Source organism: Tiliqua scincoides, chromosome 10 (assembly GCF_035046505.1).
Source record: "Tiliqua scincoides isolate rTilSci1 chromosome 10, rTilSci1.hap2, whole genome shotgun sequence".
NCBI classification, from domain to species: domain Eukaryota; kingdom Metazoa; phylum Chordata; class Lepidosauria; order Squamata; family Scincidae; genus Tiliqua; species Tiliqua scincoides.
In genome coordinates, this window is record NC_089830.1 from 5,542,331 (window position 1) to 5,549,494 (window position 7,164).

Consider the following 7,164-nt stretch of genomic DNA (forward strand, 5'->3'; position numbering starts at 1 on the left):
GCAGTTGGTATAACACTTCTAAAGGCACAATACTAACCAGGTCTACTCAGACATAAATCCTATTTTGTTCAATGGGGCTTACTCTCAGGAACATGTGGTTAGGATCGCAGCCTGAGTCTCAGGAATCTGATTAGGAAGTCCCCATTTTAAAAGCTGCTTCTGCCACAAACACAGTCAGTAGCCCTTAAGACCATTCAAACAGCCTCAGCCCTGTGTCTGCAATAAAACTGACTTGTGAGGGTTATGCATGATATTGTGAGGGTTATGCATGTTAAGCACTTGGTAAGGAACATCACACCCAGAACTTGCTTTTGCTTGTAAACAGAGCAAAATGAATTTTATTATTGTACCACTGGAATTAAAGATGCAGCCAACAGACCAGCAATTAGTTGGAAAACGTATGGATGTGGACTTCAGCACCATGCTGGAATTAAAATTACCTGTACCCTGGAACATCTGTCAGGAGATAAGTATGGAAAGATGGAGGAAGGTCCATCTTGTGAAAATCAGTGAAGCAAGTGAAAATCAGAAATGAGAATCCTTAAAAATATCACAATGGGAGGAAATAATTAAGTTTTACCTCCTGCCCAAGTTGATTTTTTTTCCCCCCAAAATGACCATTCCATATTACTTCTAACTTAAACTATGGCAACAGTGTAACTATGGAAGACAAATGCTCTGAAATTGGTCTGAACACAGCAAAGCACACACTGGGAAAATTTCTTAAAGAAGGTGTTTAGAATGACCATGTTTAGCATTGTAGTTTCATGTCTATCCACTACAATGTATGGATTTCAGGGGTGGTTACTTCTGAATAACATGCGTCTGAGCTGATCTTTTGTTGGAAAAAAAAGTTACCATTAAAATACATTTTGTGGACCAAGAAATTATGTGCCATCATAAAAACACGGCATAATGTTCTAATGCATTCTCGTTCTAAAACCTCTGAAGGTTTGAAAGAAGCAGAAACAAAAAAAATAAGTCCAGAGAGACCTCTTTTATTGGGAGGTGTGTACATGAGACATTTTCATTTTAATCATGATCTATCAGTTTGGACAGATGGGCAGAAATACTTTCTGTGATATTCATAAACTGATGCATAAATTGCAGGGTAACAACATCTGCTGGTCAGGCCAAGGTCTGAGAGATCCCTTATCTCAGTTCTTCCAGGTTTGGTGTCATTTGCAAGAAAAAAAACTGCAGTAACCTAAACTTGGGCTGCAATCCATGCACGTACCTGGGAATAAGATTCGCTGAACTCAGTGGGCTTACTTCTGAGTCAAAATGCATAGGGCAGTGCTGTCAGGCTTATGACACTATCTGAGAAGCATATATATACCACAGAAACTGACTAAAACAGGAACATCTTTCCAGAAGTTTAAAAATATTACTAGACCCAGACGGATTCTGCAGAAATACTATATATTAGGCTACAAACTTACGCTTTCTCTGGGAGTAGGACCCATTGAACATAGTGGGATTTACTTCTGAGTAGATATGCAGGGGATTGTGCTGTTAGACAATGACAGAGCAATCCTAACTAGGACTGGGCTGCCTTTTACAATAGTGAAACACAGTTCCTTTGTCATAAATACAGTTGCCATTTTGACCCTCCTGTGCAGACAGTTCCAGAGGTCGTTGTTAACTGGTGCAGATCTAAGGAGACCCATTGGGGCATCAGAGTTTTGCCCCAGGCTAAAGGAACAAAAGTTCCCTTACATCAAGAAGACCTCCACAACTGACCCCTTCTGATATAGCACGTGCTTGGCAGAGGGGGATTTAGTTAGAATTGGGCTGTGACAAAAATTAGGGCACAATCCTAACCAGGTCTATTCAGAAGGAAGTTCTATTTTCTTCAATGGGGCTTACCGTCAGGAAAGTGTCGTTAGGATTGCAGCCTCAGGCACTCAGAGGCCAATCCTATGCATGTCTACTCAGAAGTAAGTCCCGTTATCGTCAATGGAGTTTACTCCCAGTTAAGCGTGGATAGAATTGCAGCTTCAGTTAAATAAACACTGTTGGTACTAGGATGGACAATTTGGGCTGTATTTGCAGGAGTCTGTACCACACTGAAAGAATCATATTTCAAAGTAGTAGCCTACCTCTTGGATATTTTTTTTTTTAAAGAATATTGGAACTGGTATTGAGCTTAGTTAGAAAGTTTGTGGAGTCAAGGGGACACGTACCCATATGTGGTGGGGGTGTCCAGGAAATGAACATGTTTTGGAGAGACGTATTAAATGTTCATTTGACTACTGGTGGTGTCCCAACTGATTCTCCAGACTTATTGCTGCTGGGGCGGGGTGGGGGGTTAGCCGAATTCAGACCATTTATAGCCCTGTTAATGATCTTCTCTTAATGCCAAATTGCTGGTTGCAGAATGGCACGGCCTCCCTTGTGGTGTGGAAAGTCTGTCAGTTTCTCAGATTAATGAGCAACCGTTTAGGCTTTGGGATATTGTTGTAATGGAAAAAGTGACACCGTGTATTTGATTGAGGGAGACAAAAACTCAGACCGGTGGTTTTTGACCAAGAATTGAACTTGCATTTCAATTTCTGGAAACGGCATTGCGATGCTTTGAGACTGCTCAGGAAGACACCAAAAGAGCATTTCGGATTAGCTTTGGACTATAATAATTACAAAATGATTGAGCAGACAGATGCTGGTGGCTGAATTTGACCTGCTGAAAATCGATCAAAGATTTCTCGGCCAAATTTATATCAGCTCCTCCCTGAGTGCTGCAGTTCTGCAGATTTTCAATATGGTGTGAGATACACATCTTTCAACATGTTAGTCATTGGAGTACAACTGTTCCTTAGACGTTAAATGTGCAGTAGTGAATCTAGGCTGTGTCTAGACAATACATCTTCAAAGAGCTGGTGCTGAGGGTGTTGTCAAGTGATAATTGTCCATTGTACACATGATTATACTGCATTTTTCTGTACCAAAATATGGTCTCTCTACAAACTTTGGTTGGCAACCTTCAGTCTCGAAAGACTATGGTATAAGCCTACAGCACCAGGTATTCCCAGGTGGTCTCCCATCCAAGTACTAACCAGGCCTGACCCTACTTAGCTTCCAAGATCATGGTATAAGCCTACAGCGCCTGGTATTCCCAGGCGGTCTCCCATCCAAGTACTAACCAGGCCTGACCCTGCTTAGCTTCCAAGATCACGGTATAAGCCTACAGCACCTGGTATTCCCAGGCGGTCTCCCATCCATGTACTAACCAGGCCTGACCCTGCTTAGCTTCCAAGATCATGGTATAAGCCTACAGCACCTGGTATTCCCAGGCGGTCTCCCATCCAAGTACTAACCAGGCCTGACCCTGCTTAGCTTCCAAGATCATGGTATAAGCCTACAGCGCCCAGTATTCCCAGGCGGTCTCCCATCCAAGTACTAACCAGGCCTGAGCCTGCTTAGCTTCCAAGATCATGGAATAAGCCTACAGCACCTGGTATTCCCAGGCAGTCTCTCATCCAAGTACTAACCAGGCCTGACCCTGCTCAGCTTCCGAGATCATGGTATAAGCCTGCAGCACCCGGTATTCCCAGGCGGTCTCCCATCCAAGTACTGACCAGACCTGACCCTGCTTAGCTTCTGAGATCAGACAAGATCAGGCATGTGCAGGGTAACAGTTGCTGCTACAAACTATACAGGTTTCTAAAACAGTACTTGGGAAAATCAGTGGCACAGCCAATTACTGCAAGAGACTTGGGCACGTAGGACTGGCCCATCACTGAGAGTGTTGCTTCAGGCAGCAGATTTGGAGGGGAAGAGGAAGTGTGGAGGAGAAGAGAGAGGACAGGAGAGAGAGCGAGCGATAGAACATCTCTGGTGTTCTAGCCCCTCACTCTACTCTCCTCTACGCTTGCTCTTCGTCTTGCTTTTCCTGGTGCAATCCACAGAGTGGAGGGACCAGAGGTTGGCACATCACCAGGTAAGGGGGAGATAGCATTTCATACCCTGCCTCAGATGCCAGGAGGTCTTCGGCAAGCTCTGTGCACACATGGGCAGCTGATGGATAATATCCATGACAGTGTAAAATTTCAACTGTTTGTAAAACTATTTTCTCAGTATATCAAAGAATTTAACGCAAACTGATATGCCCCACATATCTGCCCTTATCATATTGTGATTGGGGGGGGAGGGAAACGACCCAGGGATAATTGGTCTTTCGTGGACATCACTGGTTGCTGACTTGTAGACCCAACAGATGGTTCAGGGACCCCAGTGGTGGGTCAGGCAATAGTGGCTATGGATCATTTGGTTACTGTTGCTTCAAGTGGAGAGCTCTTGGTCCTGCACTCACCCAGACGAGAGCCAAAGAGAAATCAGGTGGAGATAAATGTCACCCCTGGTTCGTGTCTGCAGATGAAGCTGTTGTTTGACCACGCCACTGATGCGTGACCGTAATGAATGTTGAGGAAGTGATGATGACGTCTTCTTGTGGGGAGGGTTGTGTGCGAGAGTCTTGCCTTCCTCTTCTGCTAGAAGAAGGTGTCAAACTGTGGCTCTCCAAGTGACTAGCCCTACCTCAACGAGACCACCATAACTGATGTGCATTTGAATTCCAACACCACAAGACCTCACTCAAAGTCGTCAATTCTTGGCAATGGCAATTTTAAGTGAAATGACTTACAACGGAACCAATTTTGCCACTAATTATTATACACAAACAAGAGTTCTGTTTATACTTCATCTTTCTGATCACAAAAACATCACCAAATTTCTAAATAAATGTGAGCTTTCTGGGTTGGAGAAAACCCACACAAAAATTTGGGGAGAACCTGCAAAATCCACGCAGACCATGGCCTTGGCCAGGAATTGGCCCCCCCTCATTTTACTTTATTTATCCCCTTTTACTTTATTTATTTTTCACATTTCTATACCACCCTTCCTCCAATGAGCTCAGGATGGTTCCTCCCCTCGTTTCATCCTCACAACGGCTTTGTGAGGGAGGTGAGACTGAGAGAGAGTGACTGGTCGAAGGTCACCCTAGAAGCTTCATGACTGAGCGGGGATTTGAACCTGCATCTTCTTGGTCTAACTTCTGAACCACTACACCATCCTGCCTCTTTATTAAAAATATACTACCCTGCAAGAGGTCAATGGTTGGTGCTTCAGCACTGCAAATGATAATTGCCACTTAAATAGGTGCACTTCTAAATCAGGAAGTTACTTTATATTGAAACGACTATACGTGAGAACTTGGTGTACAAGTAGGCATTCAAAACTGTGGGAAGGTGTCACATATGATACATATGAAAGTATGGTGGGAGTGAGGCTGGGTGGGGAGAGCTTTTCATCCACCCCAGCTCCAGAATGCTGGTCCTCTGTGCTGGACAAGGCTGGCCCTACTTTTGGGAAGGTTGAGTCATCTTGCCTCAGGCTGGAAATGTTAGCATAGGATTAATGGTCAAGTATTTAGTTTCTGATTATAATGATAATATGTGATGCAGCAAGATCAGGGCTAGCCCATGAATGAGGCTGTCTGACATGGTTGACTCAGGTGGAGGTGGAGGGGGGCACCTTTCTCTGTCTCTGTGCACCTCCCCGGCTCCTGCTCCTCCCTGGTTTGGAAAAGGAATGGAGGAAGTGCAAAGGATTGAGTTCACTTTTACAGTATGTAAGAGTGAGATCGCCCCATGTTTAGAGGAGCCTCCCCCCCAACGTGCTTCTTCATGGGTCACTGATGTGGTCATGATCCCCAGTCAGAAGGAGACAAGCTCATGGTAGTGACATGCAAAGATACAAGAGAAGCCTCCTTGGAGGGTTTCTGATGAGCCACTGTTCTGAGCAGATTGCCAGAGCTCTGATTCACGCACAGATGGAACAAACACTTTCCGCTGAGAGAAGCCGCTCTGCTGCCTCATCTCCAAATCGGGACTCCTTAAAGCATGATGGTGCTCCAACAGCACACATGTTGCTGGTCGAGAAGTGCACCTTTTCAAGTGGCAGTTACCACTGTGCAATGCAACCATCGATCTCCTGCAGGGTAGGATGTATTTATGCGCAAAAAGCACTTGCACTGCTTCTCCATGGAACTGTGCTGGAAGCAGTTTAGAAAAACGAGCCATAAACACTCCTGAAGGATTATGGTCTTTGCAAAGGTGTCACACTGTCTCAGCCCTTACAGCGCTGCAACCCGGAGCACAGTGGGGACTATTTAGTCAAGCATATGGTGGCTCACCACCACCCCATCCCTGCAAAATGGTGGCCCTATAAATACAGCCTTTGTACTCCACACTGCTAATTAAAGGCAGAAGTATGGCAAGAAAAGAAGAAGAGGAGGAAAATAAAAAACATTTGCTCCGTCCTTTTTAATCTATACTTTTCCCCCTCCACATGCAAGATGAATAAATGCTGGGGTTTAACTAGGATCATTCGTTGTTTAAAAAAAAAAATGGAAAAGAGAGAAATATCACATCTTGAGCTCAATATCCATATGAATGGGGCAGTCGTAAAAGCTGTGGACATCTTTGTTTCAGATTTTATTAAGGGCAGGGGAGGGGAAAAGAAAAAAAGAAAAGAAAAAAGCAAAATATGAGGGTGAACATGTTTTGCCAAAGTGACTGTGAAGGAAAGAGATCAGTGTTCCTTTCGAAGTTTGCACAACTTTTGTACAACTAGAAGATCTTTGGGAGTACTGCACACTTTCTCAAGAATTCCAGCTTTTTTTCCCTGGGGCTTGCATTCCTCTTGGGCTTCCTTCTTCTGTGCAATTACAAATAACTCTTGGGTTTTCCCCTGCTTTAGTTGGGGATTTTTTCTCCAGTCCATTTATACTCTGCTTGCCAGTCTGCAGACACCCCAGCGGCATGTTCAGAGACGATGAAGTTGTATCCTAAGGTTTCCTTCCTCCTACAACAAGAGTTTTCCTCATGGAGTCCTTCCAAAGGAGGGAGGTGTCCAATAAAATTCTATTTTAAATTAAAACAGCAATGCAATCAATGAAGTGCAGAGCAAGGCCTTACTTATATATCAATTCAAGATGGAAGTCCGGGTTGCCTCTCTTTGCACTCAGCCAATCAGGAAGTGAAGACTGTTCCATGTTTTTTTAAGTGGCCAATCACTTGCTAAGAAGGGTAAACGGTATTGAGCCTATTAAATGATCAGAGAAACTCTCGCCCCCCCCCCAATACTATAGCTGTACATTTTGGA

The 7,164-nt window shown here is 44.2% G+C and overlaps 1 pseudogene; it reads right to left on the reverse strand.

Annotated features, from left to right (window-relative positions):
- Window positions 1-3,529: 3,529 nt before the first annotated feature.
- Window positions 3,530-3,652, reverse strand: LOC136661911 (5S ribosomal RNA; annotated as a pseudogene).
- Between the last annotated feature and the right edge of the window lie 3,512 nt (window positions 3,653-7,164).